This window comes from Sciurus carolinensis, chromosome X (assembly GCF_902686445.1).
Source record: "Sciurus carolinensis chromosome X, mSciCar1.2, whole genome shotgun sequence".
NCBI classification, from domain to species: Eukaryota; Metazoa; Chordata; class Mammalia; order Rodentia; family Sciuridae; genus Sciurus; species Sciurus carolinensis.
The window spans coordinates 59,571,137-59,599,099 of record NC_062232.1 but is presented as its reverse complement, the minus strand read 5'-3'; the positions used below and the strand labels follow the sequence as shown (position 1 = coordinate 59,599,099).

The window sequence follows — 27,963 nt, the reverse complement described above, 5'->3', positions numbered from 1 at the left end:
TCCCTCACTAGTTTCTGTATCCTGATTGTGGTTGGAGTTGTATCAATCAATATATGTGTTGAAACTCATAAAACTATCCATCGACTAAATTAGTATGGGGGAAATGGCTCTACAGGCTAGTATTGCATGACTTGGAAGATGTCTGCCAGCTGGATTCAACCCATGGGCCATGAGGTTATAACCTCTGCTCTTTAGTTCATAGCACCCATATTAAAATACAGTGTCTTAAAATAATCTATGGTGTTAGAAGTCAGTATAGTGGTTTCCTTTGAGGAGGAGGGGTGGGTATTCACTAATAAACCATATGAGGGCTTCTAGGATGCTGGGTAATTTCCTATTCCTTAATCTGGGTTATCTAGAGTAATCAACAGTCTGATTTACTCAGGACCAAGGAGTTACCCAGGATATAGGAATTTCAGTGGTAAAACCAGAATGGTCCTGGAGAATTTGAAGTAGTCAATCAGTCACACTAACAGTTACATGGGTGTGTTTATTTTGTGGAAAATTTATTGAGTGTATATTTATGACTCATGCACTTTTCTGTGTTTCTGTAAAATACTGTGTTAAACTGGCACAGATGAGGTCTGGTTAGCACAGAGTAGAACTGTTATTTGCAGTAACTTAGACTTCTACTAACTAGGCTTAAGTTTGCATTATCATTTTCCTCAGCCATGTCATCATGCTAACTTGTGGTAAATTAAGCCTCTCAGATATTTTACACATGAACTGTTATTTAAACATGGCTCCTCTTTCCTTCATTTATACAAATACTTTCTAAACTTACAGAGAGGACCTTATACTTTTTTCCCTGTTAAAGTTCATCCTGCTTCTCCTTCTATTGTATTTTACTGAAATATATCCTTGGTTTTAAGGAATTTATTATCTTAACCTGGACCTCCCATAATCTTTTGCATACTAATAAAAAGCACGAAAGAGCTATTATTCACCAGACTATTCCCTTCAACCATCCTCAACATCATGGTTCAATAGCACCATTATTTATTCCAAGTAATCTTCCATAATTTGGATCTTAAATATCCCCCAAAGGTCCATGCCACAGTCTGTGGCACTATTGAGAGGTGGTAGAATCTTTAAGAGGTGGGGCCTAGTGGGAGGATTTCGGTTCATTGGAAGCATGCCCTTGATATTGGGGACAGTAGGGCCCCAGCCCCTTCCTTTTTCTCTGTTTCATTTCCAGTCATAAGGTGAGTCGTTTTGCTCCAATATGTGCTCCCGCCATGATGTATTACCACAGGCCAAAGCAGTCATGAACTGAAACCTCTGAAACTGAGAAAAAACAAAACTTGTCTTTTTATAAGTTGATTTACCTCAGGTGTTTGTTACAATAATGGAAAACTAACACATAGCCCCACACATTGACCCATCTGCCAAACAATTCTGAACTTAGAATGTTTTATTATTTTAAATTCAATGGATGTAAAAAATAAAATAAATAAATTCAACAGAATTTATTCACAGTAATGGGAAAATATATATATGATTAAGGATATATTCTAGTTTACTATTATTATGATATAACATGTCACCAAATTACCCCCATCAGAAATGAGGCACTCATTTTTTGGTTGCTAACAGCTTACAGCCGAGTCCCTTCACAGAAATTGCTCTCGGTTGAAAGGAGCTACCTTATCTCAGGTTATGCCCCCATTCCCAGGGGGATTCATCAAACAATGATTGGTTAATCTGGTTATAAATACCTGGTTTCTATGACTCATTTCAGGACATTTCTATAGGATCAAATTTGGTCCAGAACTTTCTGTGGGTTTGACTAAAATCTCTATTGCAACTTCTCCCTCTCTATCCAATCCTGATTTCCTCTCTCCTTGGTGAGGGTGTTGTTCCCAGAATCAATCTTCAATAATCTACCTGCATACAAATCTCAATCTCAGAGCCTGCCTCTAGGGATCCTAGGAAGAATTCCTAGATGGCTCCCATGATCTCTAGCCTCTAGTGTTCAAGTCTTTGCATAATTCTCTCCCCTTCAATGTGAGCTGAGCCTCTGACTTGTTTTTTTATTTGCTTGTTTGTTTGTTTTTGGACAGCACTTGTGATTGAATACAGGGGTGTTCTACCACTAAGCTATATACCCATTCTCATACCTTTGTTATTTTTATTTTTTGAGACAAGTTCTCGCTAAGTTTCCCAGGCCGGCCTTGAATTTGCAGTCCTCCTGCCTCAGCCTCCCGAGTTGCTGGAATTAAAAGTATACACCTGGGGGCTGGGGAGATAGCTCAGTCGGTAGAGTGCTTGCCTCGAGAGCAGGAGGCCCTGGGTTCCATCCCCAGCCCGCCAAAAAAAAAAAAAAAAGTATAATACTGCCTGGCCTGTGACTTGCCTTTAACCCATAGTATGACAAAAGTAATGGAATATCACTCACATGATTAAATTAAGTTGCAAACATAAGACTCTATCTTGCTAGTATGCACTACAAAGATTCTTTCTCTGGCTTTAAAGTAAACTACCATGCTGTGAAAGGGTCTATAAAGAGACCCATGTGGGGCTGGGGAGATAGCTCAGCTGGTAGAGTGCTTGCCTCGTAAGTACAAGGCCCTGAGTTTGATCCCCAGTACCGCAAAAAAAAAGAGAGACCCCTGTGGCAAGGAACTGTGGCAGGATCCTTGGATGGGAAAGCAGCCCCTGGTGAATAGACAGCAAGAAAACATAGACCTCAGGCTGGGGATGTAGCCCAGTGGTAGAGCAATTGCTTAGCACACAGGCCCTAGGTTCAATCACTAGCACTGGTACCACACACACACAAGTGTCCAGGAAACATACTCTGGATGGAAGCAAAAATGCATAAACTATGAAAATAGTTGAGCTGAAATATTTACACAGTTCTAATAAAAATTAGTATTGAGACTATCCTCCATATAACAGATGTTTTCTATTCCTATGGAGAGTATTTTCTCAATTAAAACAATATGGTATATAGAGAAGAGTCAATTGAAGAAGTCTATAATTTCAAATTTACTAAACAAATTGCAGATTACAGGCAATTTTATAATAAAAAATTAAAAACTGAAAGATCATATTGGGAAAAAACACATTTTTCAAAAAATACCAATAACATAGTATTTAAGACAAATAGGGCTAAGAAAGTGATCAAAGTGTGTGAATATGTATCAATAAATTATTCTGTTTGTTATTTTTAACGTTAGGTAATCAATATAAATAAGGGATTTTGCTCTAATATATAATGAGATACCTTTTACTTTATTTTTAGAAAAATTTCTACTTTTGAAGTTAGAATTATTATAAAATTATTTTATATTCCACCAATATGAAAAACCAATTTGTCAATCAGCAGATAAATACTTCATATATATTAAATTACTTTAATGCCTTGAACTCTTTGAAGTTTCCAAGTTTAGATGATAAATTAGATGATCTCCCTAAGGCTATAGGACCTTTCCTTTGTGGTTTTATCTCTATCCTTTAGTATAGCAGTGTCTACAATCCAGATCCTCTTTAATATGCAACCTTAGCCTTCTGTAAATGTGAAAAGGTCACTTCTCACTGTTCATTCATTTTTTTTTGCAAGTGTTCATTCTTTATCACATTCAAGTGAGGTATCAGGGGAAGTGAGATAGGAAGTTCAGAAATACAAAACAGGCTCTGATTTTTGTTCCTTGGAAGGCCTCTTTCACCTAATTAATTCATTAACAAGCCCCGAGAGTTGCCTCAGAAATAGATCAATATCTCTAGGGATGTGTAAGCAAAGCAATGAGAGAAGAACAAACAAAAATGCACACCTACAGCAACACATACAAAAAGAAGGAGAAAAAGAGAGCAAGAGGTCAACAAATAGTAAATTGAGCAAAAAGAACCCCAAAATTGTGAGGGCAAGAAGGTAAAGCCTAGATGAACCCTGAGCTTCTCTGCACCAGTCACCCACTGCCAATTCCTGGAGAGAAGGGTTTAGACCATTATTTATTTAGCAATGCTCCAATACCTTTTAGCCTCAGGTCACCGTTATAACGGAAATCATTTTCCCCTTTTTACTAAGATGTGTAACTCTTAAGTTTTTGTCAGGCACAGGGCTATCCAGCAAGAAACTATATTTCCCCATCCCCCTTGTAGATAGAAGTGGCCATGTGAACAAGTTCTGGACATCCTACATGAACCATTTTCACACTGTGACCTTAAAAAGGAATGTTCATGCTATCTTCTGATCTCCTCCCCCACCCAACTCCTGTTTGGGAGATGACAAAGCTAGGTCAGGCCAGGTGGCACACACTTGTAATCCAAGGGACTGGGGAAGCTGAGGAAGGAGGATCTCAAGTTCAAAGTCAACCTTAGCAACTTAGAGAGGCCCTAAGCCACTCAGCGAGACCCTGTCTCTAAATAAAATACAAAAATAGGACTGGGAATGTGACTCAGTGGTTAAGTGCCCCTAGGTTCAGTCCCAGGTTTGAAAACAAAAATAAGCTAGGCCAGTCATCTTAGATTCCTTACAGCCCTGGACCTCTCACCTGTATAACTTTTTTTGTATTGAACCCAGGGCCTTGTGCTTGACAGGCAAGCACTCTATGAACTGAGCTATATCCCCAGCCCCTATATAACTTTTAACATGACAAAGAAACCAAATTCTATCTCATTAAAATTACTTACATAAAATCTTGGGTATCTTTGTTATATTATCTGTCCCCTCCCTAATAAAAACATGCCGAGCTAACCTTGAAAAAGGCAAAAAGCATACACTGAGTCACTGGAAGATGAGTGAGCAGAGCAATAGGACCATATAATAAGTCCACAAATATGATCATTGGGGTAAGGATGGACTTTTATTTTGTAGCAATGGTGTTGAGAAAATGGTGCAATTACATAGAAAATATAAATTTTTGTTTTTTATTTTTACGTTTGTGATGCTAGGGATTGAATCAAAGCCTCACACATGGTATGTAAGCACTCTACTACACATCCCCAACCCTATTATTTTATTTTGAGATGGTATAGCTAAGCTGCCCAGGCTGGCCACAAACTTATGATCCTCCTGCCTCAGCCTCCTGAGTTGCTTGGATTATAGGTGTTTACCACCACACCTGACTTAGAATTTATAATCCAAAAAGTGGCTTGACATTTTAAAACTTTGCAAGCTGGTTCATTACTATAATCTCAGCAACTCAGGAGGCCAAGGCAGAAGAATGGGAAATTCAAGACCAACGTGAGCAATTTAGCAAGATACTGTCTCAAAATTAAAAAATAAAAGGGCCGCAAATGTAGCTCAGTGGTAGAGTGCCTCAAAAAAAAATTAGAAAACTTGCATTTTATTTACTCATTCATCCAAAATTTACGGGACAATGACTATTTTTTCTTTTTGTGGGGGTGGGTACTGGGGATTTAACACAGGGATACTTTACCACTGAGCTATATCCCCAGCCCGTTTTATTTTTTATTTGGAGACAGGGTCTTGTTAAGTTGCTAAGGGCCTCATTAAGTTGCTGAGGCTGGTCTCAAACTTGCAATGCTCCTCTCTAAGCCTCCAGAGTTGCTGAATTACAGGCATGCACCACAGCACCCAGCTTAGTTCTCTTGTTTTCACTTTAGTAAAATTACTAATAAAGCATTTATAATCAAGCTTTTTCACATAACTTTTGTTTTATCAACAGTAATGGCATTTTTAATTTGATTCATTGTACACAAATGGGATACAACTATCATTTCTCTGGTTGTACACGAAGTAGAGTCATACCATTTGCTTAATCATATATGTACGTGTTTGTCTCATTCTATTATCTTTCCTTTCCTCCACCCCCTCCCCGCCCCTCATTTTCCTCTATTCAATTCATCCTTCCTCCATTCTTCCCTTACCTCCCCCCCAGTAATGGTATTAAAAGATTAAAATTAATATATAAGTATATTCAAAATGTATAAATTTTATTTTATATGTTATTATTATTGATAGTACTAGGGATTGAACCCAGGTGTGCTTTGCCACTGAGCCACATCCCCAGCCCTTTTAAGTTTTTTTATTTTGAGATAAGTTCTTGCTATGTTTCCCAGGATGACTTCAAACTTGCAATCTTCCTTCTTCAGTCTCTGAAGTAACTGAGATTACAGGAGTGTGCCACCATGCCCAGATTATTGTTTTTTTAAAATATTTTTTAGTTGTCAATGGATCATTTTATTCATATGTGGTGCTGAGTATCAAACCCAGGGCCTCACACATGCCAGGCAAGCACTCTACCACTGAGCCACAACCCCAGCCCCCAGATTATTATTATATATTTTCAAAAAGTATAAACTAAATGCAGAAATAAAGATGTGTAATAGAAAACAAAAACGGTAAAAATCACAAGTTTCTATCAATAGGGGAGTAATTAAATAAACTGTTATATTGATACCATTATATGATGTTAGATGAAGCTCTAAGAAGGAATGAGGGAGTTCTATAAGTTCTGATACATAAAGATCTTCAGCATGTAGTTAGGTGAAGAAAGAAAGATTCAGAAAAGAGCAGAAATATGCTACATTTTATGTAAGAAAGGGGAGAAATAAGAATATATACATTTGCTTATTGTCTGCATATAGAAACAGAGGATATATAAAAGCAATTAAGAAGTGGTCTTTGGGAATGGAAAGAGTAGGGTAGAAGTAAACAGGAGTGGGTTATGGAAGTTCCAAATGTAAACCTTGTTTTGTTTTTATGTTTGAACCATATTAATACATTGCCTATTCAAAACATAAAATTAAAACTTTAAAAGAAAAAACATGGAGTGGGAGAAACATGACCATCCATAAGCTGTGTCAGGAAAGTCCAAGACTTTAATCAGAGGCCAAAACCATCGGTAAATTATGCTACCTGAGCAACTCCCTGAATATCAGTGTGCCAGCAGTAAACCTATGGGAAGGGAAATCAAGAAAACTGGCATGCCTTTGAACTGTAAACTGCCTAGAGAATCTAGATACCATGAAAACACAATAGAAATCCACAGAAGTGATGAATTCAGCATCCTCTATGGCATTGAGACCTCTTATGCCTCTTCTTGTTATCATAGATGATTTTACTGGGTGGAACCGGAGATTATCATGCTAAGTGAAATAAACCAATCCCAAAAAAACAAAAGCCGAATATTCTCTCTGTTATGTAGATGGTAACACACAAAAGGTGGGTGGTAGATGTCCATTGGATTAGACAAAGGGGAATGAAGGAAAGAGAGGAGGGATAGGAATAGGAAAGAGAGCAGAATGAATTGGACATAACCTTCCTATGTTCATATATGAATACATGACCAGTGTAACTCCATATCATGTACAACCACAAAAATGGGAAGTTATACTCCATGTATATGAGCTGTGTCAAAATTCTACTGTTATGTATATCTAAAAAGAAATTAAAAATAAATTTCAAGAATGATTCCAAGCATATAAAAAAAATAGATGATTTTGCTGGGTTTGGTGGCAAACACCTGTAATCACAGTGGCTCAGGAGGCTGAGGTCAGCCTCAACAAAAGTGAGGTGCTAAGCAACTCAGTGAGACTCTGTCTCTAAATAAAATACAAAATAGGGCAGGGGATGTGGCTCAGGGGTCGAGTGCCCCTGAGTTCAATCCCTGGTATCAAAACAAAAATAGATGATTTTATGAGCAATTACTTTGGGTCACATTGGAAAACAGCAGAGAAGATCAACAACAGTGAGATCACAAAATGTGAGGAACTATTATTGAATTATTTAGCTTATGGGTCATATACAAAGACAGCTACAGGTGTAGAGAAAATGGATGGTGATTTTCAAATGTCTTCAGGGTAGGCTAAGTGGCCAACTTGCTCAGATTTCTTGCATTGAACTACCAGGTTCACAAACTCTACCACGTAAGGCAATGTTTGGGTCAGAGTTTGGAAAGCCCTGGCTAAACAGAGTTGAAGAGTTATCATTAGGCAAATACCATCCAGTAACATCATATGCATTAGAAAGTAATCTATTGTCCTGAAATTGGATCAAAAAATTATTAGATTTTTATGCTGAGAGGAATTAAAAGGAATAGTGCAGTGAATACCACCAGAAGAGGGAAGGCTTGGGAGTACAACAATAATGAAGACTGGAGATCTGGAATGGAACATGAGAGATGAAAATGGCAGGGGAAATATGTGGAAATGCAGAAGCCATGACAAATCTCAGCCTAGTTCCACGTACCTTATCACGTGGATGTCTGAGACCCTCTTAAATTTACTAAATCATTACATAGATGAAATTCCAAGTGGAACAAAAATGTAATGCAAATTAATAAAAAAATGTAATGCAAATTAAAAGGGAGCTATAAAATTTTATCAAGTACCCCATGTGCTTTTAAGAATCACTTAAAGAAATTTCACGTAAACATTGACCTAGTCGTAGAAGAAGAGACAAGCTCACAAATTCCAATAGATTCTGTTATGGTTATAAAGTGAAGAATATTCACCTATGCATAGTTTATTGTTTGTTTGTTTGGGGGGGTTGCTTGTTTATTTTGTTTTGTTGGTACTTGGGATTGAAGTCAGAGGCACTTTACCACTGAGTCACATCCCCCAGCCCTTTTTTATTTTTTATTTAGAGACAAGGTCTCACTAAGTTGCCGAGGGCTTTGCTAATTTGCTAAGGCTGGCCTCAAACTTGCAATCCTCCTGCCTCAGGCTCCTGAGTAGTAGAGACTTACAGGCATGTGCCACCATGCCCAGCTAACCTATGCAAAGTTTTATAGTAATTACTGTCATACAATGAACCATCAACCACAGTTCACTCATTACTAGCCATATTGTCTTTAAACACAAAGTATGATATGTTATATATACACGTAATTGCTTTCACAAATAAATGTGAATGGTTTCATAAATAATTCAAACTTTCAGTACAAAACAATACCAGGTTTGGCTCTGGAGTACATTTTAAAATGTGTTCTGTTTTAATAAAACCAAACATATATGAAAGTTCAAATGATAAACAGGTAACAGATGATTACTCTGATTATAAAAGGTTATTTGATTTATAGCAAGTTTTAAGAATATGATTGTTTACAATAATTCAATTCCTAGGCAGCACTTTAAATCTGTTAAATCTGTTACATTTCTTTTAATTATCTGAGGGATTCTGGGAGAGTAGTGACTGAAAGGCACACAGGGCTTTTCGGGTTCTAACAGTATTCTGTTTACCTATTGGCAGTTCAGTACATGGATGTGTTAAGTTTCTGAAATTTCATCAGGCTCATAATATGTGCACTTTTCTTTTTATGTACTTGAATTAAAAGGCTAAAAAAAGGAGTGGGAAAAGTATGCCAGGAAAATAGAAAATATACACAAGAAGAAATACACAGTGCTAGGGTGTTATATCTAAATATTACAGATGCTATCTCATTTTCCTGCAATTTTGATCAGATCCCTGTGACCCTAGCCCATTCTCCAATCCATAGGCAATAATGAAATACACCTAGAAGATTTGAATATGGATGTGAATGGTTGAACAAATGTGAATTACATTTTTGTGATTACTTTAAAAACAATAAAACAAAACCTTTTGGTAAAATATATATCATCTCAGATTTTCTAGAAACAGTAATATTGTCTGCAAGCAATGACAATTTTTTCTCTTCCTTTACAATACAATATTTATACATTTTTCTTCCTCTTTCTTATTGATAGGAACCTCCAGAAAAAATATTGACAAGCAGAGTTGTTGAACACCTCGATTTTGGTTCTGACTTCATTGATGCTTTCACCTTCTACATTAAAGATTTTCAGCTTTTAAAAACATATTCCAGGGGCTGGGGAGATAGCTCAGTCAGTAGAGTGCTTGCCTTGTAAGCACAAGGCCCTGGGTTCAATCCCCAGCACCCAAAAAAAAAAAAAAAACATATTCCACAGTATAAAATAAACCAAAAAAAAACACTTTTGGGAGTGGGCTGGGAATTGAACTGGGACTTTGGCACACTAAGCGTGCATTCTACCACTGAGATACATCCGCAGCCCACCAGAAACATTTTATTTTGTAATCCAGTACACACATACACATACACACACACACACACACAGAGTTGTTGGGGTTTTTTTGTTGTTGTTGTTTGTTTGTTTTTAAGAAACAATGCTCTTGCCAGGCATGGTGGTACACGCCTGTAATCCCAACGACTTGAGAGACCGAGGCAGGAGGATCACAAGTTCAAGGGCAGCCTTGGCAATTTAGCAAGACCCTCTCAGAATAGAAAATAAAAGGACTGAGGATGTAGTTCAATGGTAGAGTACCAGAAGAGGAAGAGGAAGGAAACAATGCTTTCTACATGCAACACATTCTAACATTTTATATTCTAATTGAGATTTTCATAAAAGAACATTAAAAACACTTAGGGACCATTGAGGAAATTTGAATATGACTAGGTTTTAGGCAATTCTAAGGAATTTACTATTTTTTCTTGTTTTTTGTTTCTTCTTTGCAATAGTGAGGATTGAACCCAGGGGCACTCTACCCCTGAGTTACATCCCCAGCCCTTTTTATTTCTTATTCTGAGCCACAGGAGTCTCACTAAATTGCCAAGACTGGCCTCAGACTTTGATCCTCCTGCTTCAGGTTCCCTAGTTGCTGGAATTACAGGTATTGGCCACTACACCCAGCTTATTATTATTATTGTTATTATTATTGGTGATGCTGGTGATCAAACCCAGGGCCTTGCACATGCTAGCTGTTTTTGTTTTTGTTTTTGTTTTTGTTTTGGATACAGATTCCCACTATGTTGCTCAGGCTGGCCTCAAACTCTGGGCTGAACTGATCTTCCCACCTCAACCTCCCAAGTGCTGAGCCAACCTGTGCCACACTACTGAAACAATCTTACTATTAATTTTTTACTTATGTAAGTATGTACTTATGTGTTATTTAATTACATACATAATTGAAGTAATATCACTTGCCTCACCCTAGTCCTGGCCTGGAAGATTCTATTCCGTTTATGTGGTATCCTAGAAAATACCCCCACACACACACATAAAAAGGAATAAAAAGCAGATGAGTGCATGGAGGTTGGTGTGGGGAAAGGGTTGACTCCAAAGTAGTAGAATAAGGGAACTTTCTGAAGGGTGATATAACTATTTTCTATCCCGATTGTGATGGTGGTACTTACATGACCAAATACATTTGCATAGAACTAACTGTGTACCAAAAAGAGTGAATTTTACTGCATGTGAACTTTAAAGTTATAAAAAGCAAAAGAAGAAATCCAGGTTATGTGTATATGATAGTCCATGATACACTTTTCTCTACTTTTCTTCACATGTGGCATCTCATGATAAAAAGTAAAATAGAGTTGGGGGGTGTGGAGAGCTTGCCAAGCATATGCAAGTTTCTGGGTCGGATCCTCAGTACCAAAACTAAAGTAAAATATCAAAATGTCAGTTGCTTCCAAGTATATTGATCATCAACCCACCATTTGAAAGACACTGATGTAAATATATATTTCTGAAATATTTAAATCTGACAATATGTGTAATCAGAAAAAGTAAAGAAAATGCAAAGGTTTTGACACAAAAATATTCATCTCAACTCTACTCATAATAGGGAAATATACTGAACGCTCAAGATTAGAGAGGCTAAAAAATTATGGTACAGCCATAAGATGGTATCTCAGCAAGAAAAAGGAGAAAAAGCCAGGTATAGTGGTACACCTCTGTAATCCCCGTTATTCGGGAGGTTAAGGCAGGAGGATTGCAAGTTTGAGGCCAGCCTCAGCAAATTATTAAGACCCTGTCTCAAATAGGGCTGGGGATGTAAAGTGCCCATGGTTCAATTTCCAGTACCACAAAATAAGGAATTAAAAGGATAAAATTATTTTTACATAACTTTTGTACAACCCAAGGAAATGCTCTTAATACAAAATTAAATGTAAAAAGAAGTACACATGATTTTAACCATGTTATTTTTTTTTCCTTTTTGGTTCTGGGGATTGAACCCAGTGATGCTTAACTACTGAGCTGCATCTCTCAACCTTTTTATTTTTTATTTTGAGACAGGGCCTCACTAAGTTGCTGAGGCTGGCCTTGAATTCACAGCACTCCTGCCTCAGTCTCCAGAGCTGCTGGGATTAAAGGTGTGCACCACCGCATCGGCAACAACATTAAATTTTTTGCAGAGAAAAGAGTGAAAGGAAATAAATTAAAATAGTTGTAGTTGTCTTGGGTATTTCCATTTTTCGCTTTTAAATTATTTTATTATTTTCCAAATGTTCTACAATGAGCAAAAATTTTAGTTGTCATAGACAATTCACAGGGCAAAAACCATATTGTAGCAAAAGACCAAACCAATAGGTGACATTGGTGAGGGAAAGAAAATCAATTTCCTGAACTACATATCTGCTAACCCACTATGCCAGATCACTATGCTTTGTCGATTAGAGTTTAAAATCATGCCTTCTGGCTAGGCGAGGCATGGAAGGTTTAGACATAAGGACTGCGAGTTCAAGGATCCCAGCCTCAGCAATTTAGCCAGGCCCTAAGCAACTCAGCGAGACCCTATCTCTAAGTAAAATATTAAAAAGGGCTGGAGATGTGACTCAGTGGTTACAAGCCCCTGGGTTCAATCCCCAGTACCAAAAAACGAACAAAAATCATGCCTTCTGTTCAGTAACTGAAAGCATGCTTGGATTTGAAAAGAACTTTTCTTTTTGCAATGTGAGGGAATGAATCCAGGGCCTCACATATACCAGGCAAATATCCTACCACTGAGCTACACCATCAGCCCCTATAAAGCCTTTTTTAATTTTAACAAGACTTTTATTTTATACCCAGAGCCAGGCTGACAAAGATAGTTTCTTTAAATCAATAGCTCTAATAGAAATGAAGACAATTTTTGAGTACTTGTCATTGTGCTAAATGCTTTTCAAGTTGAATTAGTTCGTGTTGCCTGCCATGACAAAATACCACAGTCTGGGTGTGTTAGACACAGAAATTTATCTCTTTGCAGTTCTGGAGACCCCAAGTTCAGGATCAAGGTATTGCTAGATTTGTTTTTCCCTGAATCCCCGCTCTCTCTTTTTCCTCTCTCCTTGGTTTGCTGACAACTGCCTCCTGTGTCTTCACATGGTCTGTTCTGTACACACACATCCCTGGTGTCTCTTCATGGGTCCAAGTTCTCTCTTCTCATGATACAATCAGATCAGATTAGAGTTCACCCTTACAGTCTCAGATGAACTTGATCACCCCTTTAAAGGGGTGATATTATAATCACATCCTGAGATAGTGTGAGGTAGGGCATCAGCTTACAAATTTTGGAGGCAAACATGCATTATTTGATTTCTCTAATAATATCATGAGACACATTCATTCCTCACTTCTACCTCCCAAATTCCTCCTTTTGCATCAATCCCTCCCTAACCTCCAACCACCTTCCTTCATTTTCTCCTCATATTCCCATCCAAAGCCATAATCATCTGTAGAAAAGGTTAATGTCACAATTATTTATTTCATATATTTATGATTGCCTAATGTCAAGAAGTACTTGGTTAACTCTATCTCTTTTTCTAATTCTGACGTATTTCCATCCTTTCCTAGGTTCAAAATTCTGTTGAATTGAAGGGAAGCAACCTACTGAATTGTACAGGACACTGCATACTGTGCCTGACAAGAAATGCCTATGGAGGGCTCTAGACACAGAATTTACACCTAGAGCTCCACGGAGCTACAACGGAAGGTCTGCTCTGCCATTTGGGAATATCTCCATGATTTTCTTCATATGTGATCATTTAACTTTTTGAAAAATTGGGAGACTTAATTTTTTAGGGCAGTTCACGGAAAAATCAAGGACTAAGTATGGAAAGTTCCCATTGAGCCTCTCTTTGCCCATCTCCCCTCACAAAAAATTCTCATCTTGCATTTGTGTGGTACATTTGTTACAGATGATGAACCAGCAGATGTGGTGATGCATGCTTGTAATCCCAGTGGCTTGGGAGGCTGAGACAGGAGGATCAAGAGTTCAAAGCCAGTCTCAGCAAAAGCAAGGCCCTAAGCAACTCAGTGAGACCCTGTCTGTAAATAAAATACAAAATAGGGCTGGGGATATGGCTCAGTGGTTGAGGGCCCCTGAGTTCAATCCCAGGTACCAAAAAAAAAGTTGATCGATTAATCAATATTGAATACCATATTATTATTATTGACCAAAGGCAATAGTTTAGTTTACATTGGGTACACTCTGTGTTGTGTGGTTTTGTTTTTGTTCTGTTATGTTCGTTTGGATTTTTTATTGTTGTTTTGTTTTTGTGGAGGATTTTTGTTTGGTTGGGTGTTTTTTTTTTGTTTTTTTGTTTTTTTTTTTGTGGGGGTGTTTGGTTTTTGCTGTACTAGGGATTGAACTCAGGACCTTGTACCTGCTTGGAAAGTGTTATACCACTGAGCTGTAGCCCCAGCCCTTATTTTATTTTGAGACAGTATCTCATTACATTGCCCAGATTGGCCTTGAATTTGTGATCCTCCTACCTGGCCTTCCAAGTAATGGGATTATAGGTATACAGCACCACGACCAGATTTTTCTATAGGTTTTTACAAATGTATAATGACATGTATCCACCATTAATTATACTATCATACATGCTAGTTTCCAAGACTTCAAAATTCCTGTACTCTACCTCGTCATCCCTCCCTCCCTGTCCCCTACCCTGGATAACCACTAATCCTTTTACTGTCACTATCATTTTGCCTTTTCCAGAAAGTTATGTATTTGGATTCATATAGTATATACCCTTTTTTGGATTGGTTTCTTTCACTTAGCAATATGCATCTAAAGTTCCTCCACAACTCTTTGCAGCTTGATAGCTTATTTCTTTATATCACCAAATAATATTGCAATGTCTGGATGTATCAAAATTTATCCAATTGACCTATGGAAAGACATTGTGGTTGCTTCCAAGTTTTGGCAATTATGAATAAAGCTGCTATAAATATTCACATGAATTTTTATTTTTGTTTGTTCGTGGCACTGGAAATTGAACCCAGGGTTGCTCTGTCACTGAGCCACATTTCAGCCCTTTTTATTTTATCTTTTCTTTTGAGACAGGGTTTCACTAACTTGCTGAGGCTGGCCTCAAACTTGTGAACCTCCTGCATCAGCCTCCACAGTTGCTGACATTATAAGTGTGTGCTATTGTGCCCAGCTTATGCACAGATTTTTATGTGGGTGATTTAAATTTTATTTGAAAAATATTTTTTTCTGAAATACATTTTGATATTAGTTTTCATTGCAAAATAATACATGCTTGCTACCACACATTCAAACTATACAGAAATGAATAAATTAGCTGCCATTCTCCAATCTTTTAAAACTATCAAAAAATAACATATGTTCATTATAGAAAGTTTGGAAGACACAAAAGTAAAATGAAAAAAATAGATCCCCAGTGCCACATCACAAAGACAGATATTATCATTAACATTTTGTTGTATTTTCAGTGTTTAGGGATATAAGAAATTTTATGTCATTATAATCGTCTTAGAAACTAACTTACACACACACACACACACACAAGTAGCATAGGCCATCTGAGGAAAATTTGGAACATAAAGATATATTAATGGAAAAAAATATTTAAACCACTCAAACTTTCACCACCCAATGATAATCTCTGTTAATAATCTGGTATGTGTTCTTATAGATTTACATCTTTATATCTACAAATAGAAATGCATATATATGAACACGGGATCATCCTAGACATACTGTTTTGGAATTTTCTTTTTTCAATTTATAATACTTTGTGACATCTTTCTATTTTAATAAATATATAAATTTATACTTCATATGTGAGGCCTATTCCACTTAATGGATATATCATAATTTATTTTGTCAGTGTACTGTTGCTGAACATTATATAGTTTCCAAGTTTTCACCATTATGAACAATGCTTCAAGAAATAGCCTAATATATCTTTAAATGTTTGTCCAGTTATTTCCTTACTGTAAATACTTGGCAGTCAAAATATGAGGTCAAAGAATATGGGCATCGAGCTCAGTGGTAGAGTGCTTGCCTAGCACATGTGAGGCACTGGGTTCAATCCTCAGCACCACATAAAAAATTAAATGAATAAGATAAAGGCATTGTGTCCATCTACAACTATTTTTTTAAAAAGAATATGGGCATTGAAAAGCTATTAAATGGAAAATACATACATATATAGGTTGACCAAGATTCAAATCATACAAAAATATACACAAAGAAAAATAAATCTCCCTCTTACTCCATACCTTCCAAGTCACTCTTTGTTTTATATATAAATTATAGCATAATATACATACGGTTTTGCTTTTTTTGTTCAATATGTCTTGGAGATATTTCTCTGTCAGTACACATAGCTAGATATTTTATTTTCATTTTATTTTTGCATGTTAAAAATGAATAATGAACTTTGAAGACATTACATTAAGTGAAATAAGCCAGTCACAAAAGGACAAATGTCATGATTCTGTTTATATGAAATACCTAGTCATTAAAGTCATAGAAATAGGAAGTAGAAGAGTGGTTACCAGAGGTTGGGAGGAGAGTAACTGGAGACTTATTGTTTAATGAGTACAGAGTTTCAGTGAGGGATGATGAAAAAATTTTGGAGACATATGATGATGACGGTTGAACAACAATGTGAACATACTATGCCATTGAACTATACACTTAAAAATATTTAAAATGGAGACTGTATAAAGAATGTTTTTCCCCCAAACCATTTGAGAGTAAATTGCTGAAATGCGTCATCATTTGTGATTACTTTAATATTTCCTACAATTCAGGACATGCTATACAACTAAAACACAACCTCCATAACTGAAAAATTAATACTTATATTAAAATCCCAATGTTGTACCTTACAGAAATAGAGCAAGCAATCATGAAATTAATCTGGAAGAATAAGAGACCCAGAATAGTTAAAGCAATCCTTGGCAGGAAGAGTGAAGCAGGGGGTATCGCAATACCAGTACTTCAACTATACTACAAAGCAATAGTAACAGAAAGGGCATGTATTGGTACCAAAATAGACAGGTAGATCAATGGTACAGAATAGAGGACACGGACACAAACCCAAATAAATACAATTTTCTCATACTAGACAAAGGGGCCAAAAATATGCAATGGAGAAAAGATAGCCTCTTCAACAAATGGTGCTGGGAGAATTGGAAATCCATATGCAACAGAATGAAATTAAACCCATATCTCTCACCATGCACGAAACTAAACTCACAATGGATCAAGGACCTCGGAATCCGACCAGAGACCCTGCATCTTATAGAAGAAAAAGTAGGTCCAAATCTTCAACATGTTGGCTTAGGATCAGACTTCCTTAACAGGACTCCCATAGCTCAAGAAATAAAAGCAAGAATCAATAACTGGGACAGATTCAAACTAAATAGCTTTCTCTCAGCAAAGGAAACTATCAGCAATGCGAAGAGAGAGCCTACAGAGTGGGAGAAAATCTTTGCCACTCATACTTCAGATAGAGCGCTAATTTCCAGAATCTATAAAGAACTCAAAAAACTCTACACAAAGAATACAAATAACCCAATCAACAAATGGGCTAAGGAAATGAACAGACACTTCACAGAAGAAGATCTACAAGCAATCAACAAACATATGAGAAAATGTTCACCATCTTTAGTAATAAGAGAAATGCAAATCAAAACTATAAGATTCCATCTCACCCCAATTAGAATGGGGATTATCAAGAATACAAGCAACAATAAGTGTTGGAGACGATGTGGGGAAAGAGGTACACTCATACATTGCTGGTGGGGCTGCAAATTGGTGCAGCCACTCTGGAAAGCAGTGTGGAGATTCCTTAGAAAACTTGGACTGGACCCACCATTTGACCCAGCTATCCCACTCCTTGGCCTATACCCAAAGGACTTAAAATCAGCATACTACAGAGATACAGTCACATCAATGTTCATAGCTGCTCAATTCACAATAGCCAGATTGTGGAACCAACCTAGATACCCTTCAATTGATGAATGGATAAAGAAACCGTGGTATATATATACAATGGAATATTACTCAGCCATAAAGAATAATAAAATTATGGCATTTGCAGGCAAATGGATGAAATTGGAGAATATCATGCTAAGTGAGATAAGCCAATCTCAAAAGACTAAAGGACGAATGATCTCGCTGATAAGCAGATGATGACACATAATGGGGGGTGGGAGGGGGCAAGAATGGAGGAAGGAAGGACTGTATAGAGGGAAAAGAGGGGGGGGGGGGGTAGGGGGAAGGAAAAAATTAACAGAATGAATCAAACAGCATTACCCTATGTAAATGTATGATTACACAAATGGTATGCTGTTACTCCATGTACAAACAGAATCAACATGTATCCCATGTGTTTACAATAAAAATAAATTTAAAAAAAAAGAAATGGTCATGATATCTAGATAAAAACTTGTGTTTATCTTCATAAATATATTTAAAGAACAAAAAAAATACTTATACATTCTATCATACAATATTCTACCATCATCAGATTCTTTCCAGTTTTGCTACCTTCCTAATAATGTCCTTTATGAGAATGGTATCTCATTCAGATTTATGTAATGCACTTAATTGTAGTGTTTTGTTGACTCCTTCAGGCTCAAACATTCCTCAATCTCTCCTTGACCTTTATGACCTTGAATCTTTTAAGGAAGAATCCTCATATAATGTGAGTCAGTATTTTTTCAGGTTTCTTTGTGATTGGAATCAGATTATATACAATTTGGCAAGAGTATCACAGAGGTGATTCTGTGACTTTCTCTTTGAATCACTTTACTGATGATTTTAATATTGACCACTAAAGGTGATGTCTTTGGGGTTTCTGTTCTGTAATGTTAACTTTTCCCTTTGTAATTATTTAGCATTTTATAGAGAAATAAGTTGAAACTATTACATATATACCTGTGCCTCATCCAACTTTCTATTTATTTATTCTATTTATTTATTTATTTATCAATATAGAGGCAGTGCCTCTATATTGATCTATGGTTTATTTTATTGAGTATAATGTAACTTATTAATTTTGAAATTTTATTTTTCTTTTGGAAATATTATTTTGATAATTTTAGATTTATGAGATTTGTAATATTACTACAAAAAGTTCCTAGAAAACATTCTCCAAATGTTAACATTTTACTACCTTTGCTTTATCTCTTCTCCTCCTGTCTTTCTAGATAAATATAAATATAGGTATATAACAAAGACAATTTTCTCTCAACCATTTGTAGTTGCAGATGTGATGCCTCTTTCTGACAAAATACTTGTATTTCCTAAAAACAAGAAATCATCTTGTATAACTATAGTGTAATGATCACAGAAAATCGAATTTGTTAAATATTAATATCTAATCCACAAAACTTAGGCATAATTTGTCAATTATTTCAACAATGTCCTTTATAACCAAAATAAAACCAAGCTTGAAGGTTTGCATGATTTATAAAAATAATGGGGACTGGGGCTATAGTTCAGTGGCAGATGACATGTCTAGTATGTGAGTGGTCCTGGGTTCAATTCCCACGTTTGCAGAAAAAGTGGTTAAAGGGGCTGGGGACGTGACTCACTAGTATAGCACTTGCCTAGCATGCACAAAGCCTTGAGTTCGCTCCTCAACACCAAGAAAATTAAGTGGTTAAAGGCAGAAGGCAGGGATCTGGCATGCCACACAAGTATTTGTTGAGCATCCACCATGTATTGGAGGACAGTAGAAAATGAGACATGTAAGGCCCTTCTTCTGACATGGAGTTTCCATTTGACCTAAAGTTCATTTGAAATTCCTTCAAGTAAGGGGGCTCACAGTTTCTCCTAGCGTGACCCTGATCTGGTCAGAAACCACAAGAATCGGCTCCTGTGTGTGGCACTATAGTGCTGAGGCTGATCACTACCCATAACTGCAGAGCTCTCATGGCTGCTGCCTCTACTTCCACCCCTGTCATTTCACAGCCCCAGTACACAGCCATGAATCAACCGTAATGCTTCTACAATGAGTCTATCGCCTTCTTCTATAACCACAGTGAAAAGTATTTTTCCACAGAATGGAACATAGTCAGAAAGCTGGCTATGGGACTTGTAATTACTATTTGTGTCTTCATCACGTTGGCCAACCTACTCATCATGGCAGTAATCTATGTCAATGGCTGCTTCCATTTTCCTATTTATTATTTTAATGGCGGATTTGGTTGCTGCAGACTTCTTTGCCTGGTTGGTCTACTTCCACCTAATGTTCAACACAGGTCCCAATACCATTAACATGTGGCTCCTCCATCAGGGCCTCAAAGACACCAGCCTGAGAGTATCTATGACCAACTTATTAACTGTTTCATTCAAGAAACACGTCATAGTTTTCTGCTTGCAACTCCATATACAGATGAGCAACCAGCTGGTAGTGGTGTCATTGTGATCATCTGGGCTATGGACATTGTTATGAGTGCTTTGCCCAGTGTGGACTGGAACTGCATCTGTGATATCAAAAATTGTTCCAACACGGCACCCCTCTACAGTGGGCCATTTTCAGTTTGGTGATCTTTGTGGTAATGGTAATTATCCATGCTCATATCTTTGGTTATGTTCACCAGAAGCCTATGAGAATGTATCAGCACAGCTCTGGACCCTGGCAGAATCAAGACACCATGATGAATCTATTGAAGACTGTGGTCATTAAGCTTGGTGCCTTTATTACCTGCCAGACTCCTGGATTTGTCTGGTTACTGCTACATGTGTGTTGTCCACAATGTGGATATTTTGGCCAAGGAGGACTTTTTCCTCCTCCTTGCTGAATTCAACTCTACCATGAACCCCACCACCTACTCCTACCAAGACAAGGAGATGAGTACACCTTCACACAGATCCTCCGCTGCAGCACAGTGAGAACACCAACAGTGCCATGGAAGGCTCAGAGCACTCTGCTTCCTCCCTCAAACACACCATCTTGGCCGAAGTCCACAGCAATGACTACTCTGTGGTTTAGAAAGGAAATGAAGATGCAAAGCCAGCTATCCTCCACAAAGACATGAACCGCCTCTCCCCACGCAATTGCCAGGGCAAGGTGGGGAGTGAGAGAGGAGGGAAAGAAACTCTTGTACTTCAACACTAACTAATGGCAGTATTTGTTTCTAGACTCCAGGAGATTTGATATTCATTGACAATTAGCTGATGTGACAACTTTCATCCCAATCCCCATTCCTTTTGAATGTAGAAAGTATAGTTCTTGCAATGGAATTGAGGAATTGACTCTGGACGGTCCATTCAAACTATACGCACTAGACTTTGAAAAAATTTTGTGTGGTTTTGTGCAAACCAGAATAAATCCTGATGAATTGAGTCCACAACCTCATTTATGTACAGGCTTCTCTTTTTCTTTTTCAAGGATACATTTCATTTAAAAAACACATTTATGTCTATCAGCATGTTTATGATGCATAAGACTAGACTGTTAAACTACCATAATTTCATTTTTCCCCTTATGCAGGAAAACTGTAAGTTAGACATATTTTTTGTTTAGAAAGCATGCATGGAATGTATGTATGCAGTATGTTTTGCTTAAAAAGACAAAATAATATTAATTTTAAATCTTCCAGGAAATAGAAGAACCTAGTTGTCCAAACCAGTATATGTTTAGGCTATGAAAGAAATAATGTTCTAATCACAATATTACCTTTTTATTAAAATGTTGTGACAAAACAAACAGGAAACATAAGTTTATTATAAAAATAATATGTACTCTAAAAAAGTCATAGGAGATGAAGTACAGTAATTTTGTTCCTGCATACTTAAAATATTCAAGTACATTCTTATTGCCAGTACATCAGAGGAAATTTTTTTAATTTGTTCATGACAGCAAAATGCCTTTTGATTCATTGTACACAAATGGAGTACAATTTTGGAGAATATCATGCTAAGCAAGATAAGCCAATCCCAAAAAACCAAAGGCCAAATGTTTTCTCTGATAAGTGGATGCTGATACATAAGGCGGGGCGGAGGGGGGTGGTTAGCTAAGGGAAGAATGGAGGAACTTTGAATTAGGCAAAGGGGAATGAGGGGAAGGGAGAGGCAAGGGAGTGGGAAAGACAGAATGATATGGACATCAGAGGAATTTTTAAAAAAATTTTTAGCTGTAGATGGACACTATACCTTTATATTATTTATTTATTTTTATGTGATGCTGGTGCTTGAACCCAGTGCCTCATATGCACGAGGCAATTGCTCCACCGCTGAGCTATAGCCTCAGACTCAGAAGAAATTTTAATTTTTTTCTGGGTTATAAAATAATACTTGTTGTAAAAAATTTGAAAAATGCAGAAATTGTAAAAAAGAATAAATTATTATCAATAATATCACAATCCAGAAGCAACTATCCTTAACAGTTCCCATAAGTATACCTATGTGTATATTATATGCATTTTACATAATTGGGATCATACTGTAAACAGTTTTAAAACTAGCTTTTTTATTTGCAGAATTTCCATGGCATTAAAAATTTTACAAAAAGAATGATTTTGGTGGCTATGTACTACCCCATTTAATGGATGCAACTCAGTTCATTTAAACCAATCCTATATTGTTGACTATTTAGGTTATTTCTCATTTTCACTATTTTAAGTGGCAAAAAACTTGTGTAATAAACCTTTGTCCATATAATTCATTATTTACTTGGGACCTATTCACATGAAGAAATTTTTAAAATGTGAAATGTCTTCTTATGCATTTACCTTTTATAAAAATGGATTTCCTGCTTTTGTACTGTATGGGTATGGAATTGTGAGTAAAGTCAGTTAATTTACCTTCTTACAAAAGAAATGCAGTGGTTTATTTAGTTGAGAGTGATTTATTTATTTATTATTGGTACTGGGGATTGAACCCAGGGGAACACAACGACTGAGCTACATCCCAGCCCTTTTTATATTTTATTTTGAGACCGGGTCTTGCTGAGTTATTTAGGGCCTTGCTAAGTTGCTGAAACTGGTTTTGAACTTGTGATCCTTCCTCCTCAACCTCTCAAGTCGCTTGGATTACAGGCGTGCACCACCGCACCCAGTGAGAGTGACTTTTTAATATTACAAAATGGATTAGAAACAGTCAAGGGTCACAATAATCAAGATACCTTAATATACCTATCAATTACATATTTTAATTGAGGACCAGTTTTCCCTCTTTTGGTGATCACAACTATAATGTAGAATTGAAGAAAATACAAAGAAATCCAAGGTGCCAAGTGAATAAAGGATTGGTGTGTTACGTCACTTGGGCCCTTCTGTCTGTAGCAAAGGGACTGAGTGTGTCTATATGTAACTGGCTACTGTATTCTCCAGGGTTCACCTGCTGCCATCCCAGGTGATACCTGTTTAATACATCATCAAGGTCAAGTAGTGATTTGCATCAGTTTGTTGTAACATGAACCAGGAAGTAACAGTCTTGATGCAGGTACAAGGAGGTCAGGAGGACATCCAGGAGAAATAACTCCCAGAGAAGAATGGTTGTCTAGGAAGGAAGAAGTCAACACGCAGACAGCATTTGAGATGGTAGATTTGTAAAGTGCCCACAGTGAAAAGAACATGGAGAACCAATTAGCAGAAAGGTGTTTGCACATTATACAAAATGCAGAACATCTTAAACTAAAAATGAAAGAAATGAACTTGGACTTTTACTGACGTGCCTATTTTTATGGAGGAGATATGGACTATTTGAGATTAAAAGCATACCAATTGGACCCTAATAAATCATTCTCAATCAGAAAAAAAACAAGTAAATAAATAAATGGTTAAATAGTAAATTTTGCATTGTGTATATTTTTCCACAACAAAATTTTAAAAAATTATGTCTCCTTCTTGTTCACATAGTTGATTGCAAGTGGTCATAATTTTACATTTTCAAAAAGTGGTTCAGGGCTGGGGAGATAGCTCAGCTGGTAGAGTGCTTGCCTCGCAAGCACAAGGCCCGGAGTTCGATCCCCAGTACCGCAAAAAAAAAAAAAAAAAAAGGCGGTTCAAAAAATCTACTCTACATTCTTTAAACACACATAAACATATCTAAAGTTGTTTGTGTACAATGTACCACATTAAGTACGATCTTTAACTTTTCAGAGGAAAGTCAGAAATGGTAATTAGAGGTCAGTACCAGAAGCCAGCAAACAAGATTACTGTAGAATTCCTCAGTCAGGTTTAATGGTAAGCTTCATTTTTTCAATGACTGCCTTATTTGAATATATCAAAATGTATTCAGTCACTTCCCTACTGAAGGACACTTGTTTCCACTCTGCTACTAAAACCAATGTTGCAATAAATACTCCTACAGAAACATGTTAACCAGGAAGAGGGAGTATGTACATATGATAAAATTCTTACCTATTCTTGGTCAAAGCATTTGTGGGTTTAAACTGTGGATACATAATGCCAAATTATTCTCAAAAGAAGGTTTACCAATTTACCCTTTCACCAACAGTGTATATGAATGTGTATTTCCTCACCAGCACAAGGCATTATCAACCTTTTTAAATCTTTGTCTATTAGTCAAGCGAAATGGTATCTTCTTGTATTTTCAATTTGCTCTTGTCTTATGAATAAGATTGAAGGGAATATGAAATGTCAAAGGTCTTGTTATTGCCAAACTACCAAATAAAAAGGGAAACATTTCCAAAAGAAATACATAAGAATACATTTTATTAAATTCTCACCAGCAACAAGGAATTATCGTCTTTTTCATCTTCACAAATCTTTGTCAAAAATTGTTGCCAGGTGCAGTGGTGCATGCCTGTAATCCCAACTGCTCAGGACGCTAAGGCAGGGGGATCTTGAGTTTCAAAGCCAGCCTTAGCAAAAATGAGGCCCTAAGCAACTCAGCAAGACCCTGTTTCTAAATAAAACATAAAAAGGGCTGGGATGTGGCTCAGTGGTTAAGCACCCTGAGTTCAATCCCTGGTGCCCCCCAAAAATGTATCTCATTTTTATTTTTATTTGCAAGAGTATTGAGTAAAATATCTTTTCATGTGCAGTTATTGAGCCATTGCATTTGTGGTTTTGTCACCAGTCTGTTCATTCATTCTCTCTCTCTCTCTCTCCTCTCTCTCTTCTCTCCCTCTCTCTCCTCTCTCCTCTCCTCTCTCTCTCTCCTCTCTCTCCTCTCTCTCTCCCTCTCTCTCCTCTCCTCTTCTCTTCTCTTCTCTCTCTCTCTCTCTCTCTCTCCTCTCTCTCTCTCTCTCTCTCTCTCTCACCCTGCAGGAAGATACTCTGTTTAATAAAATTTCTTGCATGAGTTCCCACCCACATCCAGAGTGGTTTCTGGGTGCTTTCAGAAGGAGAAGAAGAAAAAGGAGGAGGCGGAGGAGAGGAAAAACAGGAAGAAGAGAAGGCCAAATGAAGGTGGTGGCAAAGATTGGAGTCATCTGACCACAAGTTCAGGAATGCCAGCAGCCACCCAAAGCTGGAAGAGGCAAGGCACAATTCTTCCCCTAGACCCTCCAGAGGTCACACAGCCCTGCCAACACCTTGTTTTGTACTCCTTGCCTTTAGAACTGTGAGAGAATAAATTTCTGTTGCTTTAAGTCACCATATTTGTAGTAATTTGTTAAAGTAGCAACAGGAAACTAATAATGTTTCACCCTGCTCTCTCAGTTAATTCTAGAGTACTAGGCCACACATTAGGACAGGACCAAGGGGGGAAAAGGATGTGATTCATTAAATGACCACCAGATGGCAGTGCTGTTTAGGGGATAGAAAGGAAACTGGTTCTTCACTTAATATTCTCCCTGTTCCCTTCTGATTTGTTCCTTTCATCCCTTCAGTTTACTGAACCAGAATCTTGGGCATTGGACATCTGCAAGTAGTTTCAAGTTATAACTTTTCCTTAAATTATTTTTAACATCTCTGATTTGGGGGAACAAGTCTCCCAGTTAGATTCGGTGTTAGTCAGTCTTCCTTTACTCTGACAAAATATCTGAGATAATCAATTTGTAAGGTGGAAAGCCGGACACAGGGATGTATGCCTGTAATCCCAGCTACTTGAAAGACTGAAGCAAGAGAATCACAAGTTCAGGGCCAGCATGAACAACTTAGCAAGACCCTATCTCAAAATTTGAAAGGAGAGGGGTTGTTGCTGGGGATGTATCTCATTGGTAGGAGTGCTTCCCTACCCTATCATGCATGAGGGCATGGGATCAACACTCAGAACCACAAAAAAAAGGAGGAAATTTTTATTATGCCTTACAGTTTCGGAGATTTTGGTGCATGGTTCCTTGGCTCCATTGCTTTGGGCTGTGGCAGGGCAGAACATCATGGTGGAGCAAAGCTGCTCACCTCATAATGACCAGGAAGCAAAGGTGGGGGCAGTCAGGGTCTCAATATCCCATTCAAGGGTATGCCCAAAATAACCTAACTTCCTTCCACTAGGCCCTACCTCCAAAAGGTTTCAGCACCTCCCAACAGCACAAGTTGGTGACAAAGCCTTTAGCATATGGTCTTTGGGGGACATTTCAGATCCAAACCATAGCAAATCCCTATTCATGTCACTGGGTTTAATGAGTTTTCAGTTTGGAAAGATTCTCCTCAAGCTGATTTGAAAACTACAAAATTGTTAGGACTAGAGCATTTATAATGCACCGTACCTTTTTCCCATTTCCTGCTCACTTCTTACATAAAACTGAATACTTGTGACTAGATTCTAAATGCAGCAGGATGCAAAGGGCTACCTATATCAGGCTTAAACTCCTCCTGGAAGCACAGTAGAGTAAAATTAAAGATGACTACATTAATTGACATTATTGGGTCAATGTCACCTTCTTGATTAACAGACAAATCTTCAGATCAGTCTGTGTCCAGACACATCTACAAAATTATTTTTATATTTCCTGAATTAAAAGGCACATTTTCTTGGGCTAATTTTAACTCACTCAAGTTATGTTGCTTACAGTTTTAAATAAACCCAAAATGTAGCTTGCAGAGGCTCTACTTTTTTGTACCTTAACAGAACGAATTTTGTTTGTTTACTGTAATGCTGAGGCTCAAACTCAGAGCCTTGAACATACGAGGAAGTACTCTGCCTCTGAGCTACATCCCCAGTCCTATAATTTTAGAATAACAATTAAGTCTACCCAATGACAAAGAGCCCTTCTGGGATTCTATGGCTCATTGTATATTGTCATTTTAGAAATATATACTCACTATATTTTATATCATAACTATTACATCTTATGTCTATTTTGTACTTATAATTTATTCAGATTTCTACCTATGCTATTCTTGACTTTTAAAATGACCATTAGGGATAAAGCAATACATTATTAACCTAACTTCGTATTTATTGGTAGGATGATTAGAGTACATTGGATTAATGGGCTACCCATGGTAAATGAATCAAGTGAGATCACAGGTATGAAAATGCTTTGAAAACAGTAAAAAAAGACAAAACACTATACATCCTTTAAAATTACATTATAATTACTGTTATTGTTTGTGGCTGCTTACCACTGAGGTACACCCCATTCCATTACTGCTATTCTTTTTTTTTTTGAAAGGCATAGACAGGAGTTTATTTAGGAAAGTAGATATGTATTCAAGAGAGATTGGGAGTAATCTCAAGAGAGAAACCTTTGGGATAAAGCAAAGAATACACATTCAAGAGAGAATGTGGCCATCTCCAGAGGGAGAGAGCCTCATAACTCTTTAAAGAGATATCATAAGAGCAATTCAAAGAACATTTAATGATTACATTTTGATTACTTTGTCACAAAGAGGAGTCAATTTTGGAGGATAGGAGAATCTTTCCAGAGTTTCCTTCATGTAGATAATTGCTTAACTCAGTGTTTCTCAAACTTTAATGTGCATAGGAGTCACATGGGGTTCTTGTTATCTTGTTAACAGGCAGCTTCTGCACCCGGGTAATGTTGGTGCTGTGGGTGTGTGGATCACACTGTGAGTGGAAAGAAGTTATTTTGACTTTGCCTTTTCTACCTAATCACTAATCCTATTATTAAGAGGAAATGCATGGTTATAAGGAAACTTATT

The 27,963-nt window shown here is 37.2% G+C and overlaps 1 non-coding gene and 1 pseudogene across 1 annotated transcript; both read left to right on the top strand.

Moving 5' to 3' along the window:
• Positions 1-2,237: 2,237 nt before the first annotated feature.
• On the top strand, positions 2,238-2,313 carry Trnas-cga (transfer RNA serine (anticodon CGA)). Its single transcript has one exon. It is a non-coding gene; the product is annotated as a tRNA-Ser (tRNA).
• Positions 2,314-19,873: 17,560 nt separating this feature from the next.
• On the top strand, positions 19,874-20,936 carry LOC124972624 (lysophosphatidic acid receptor 1-like; annotated as a pseudogene).
• Positions 20,937-27,963: the final 7,027 nt, after the last annotated feature.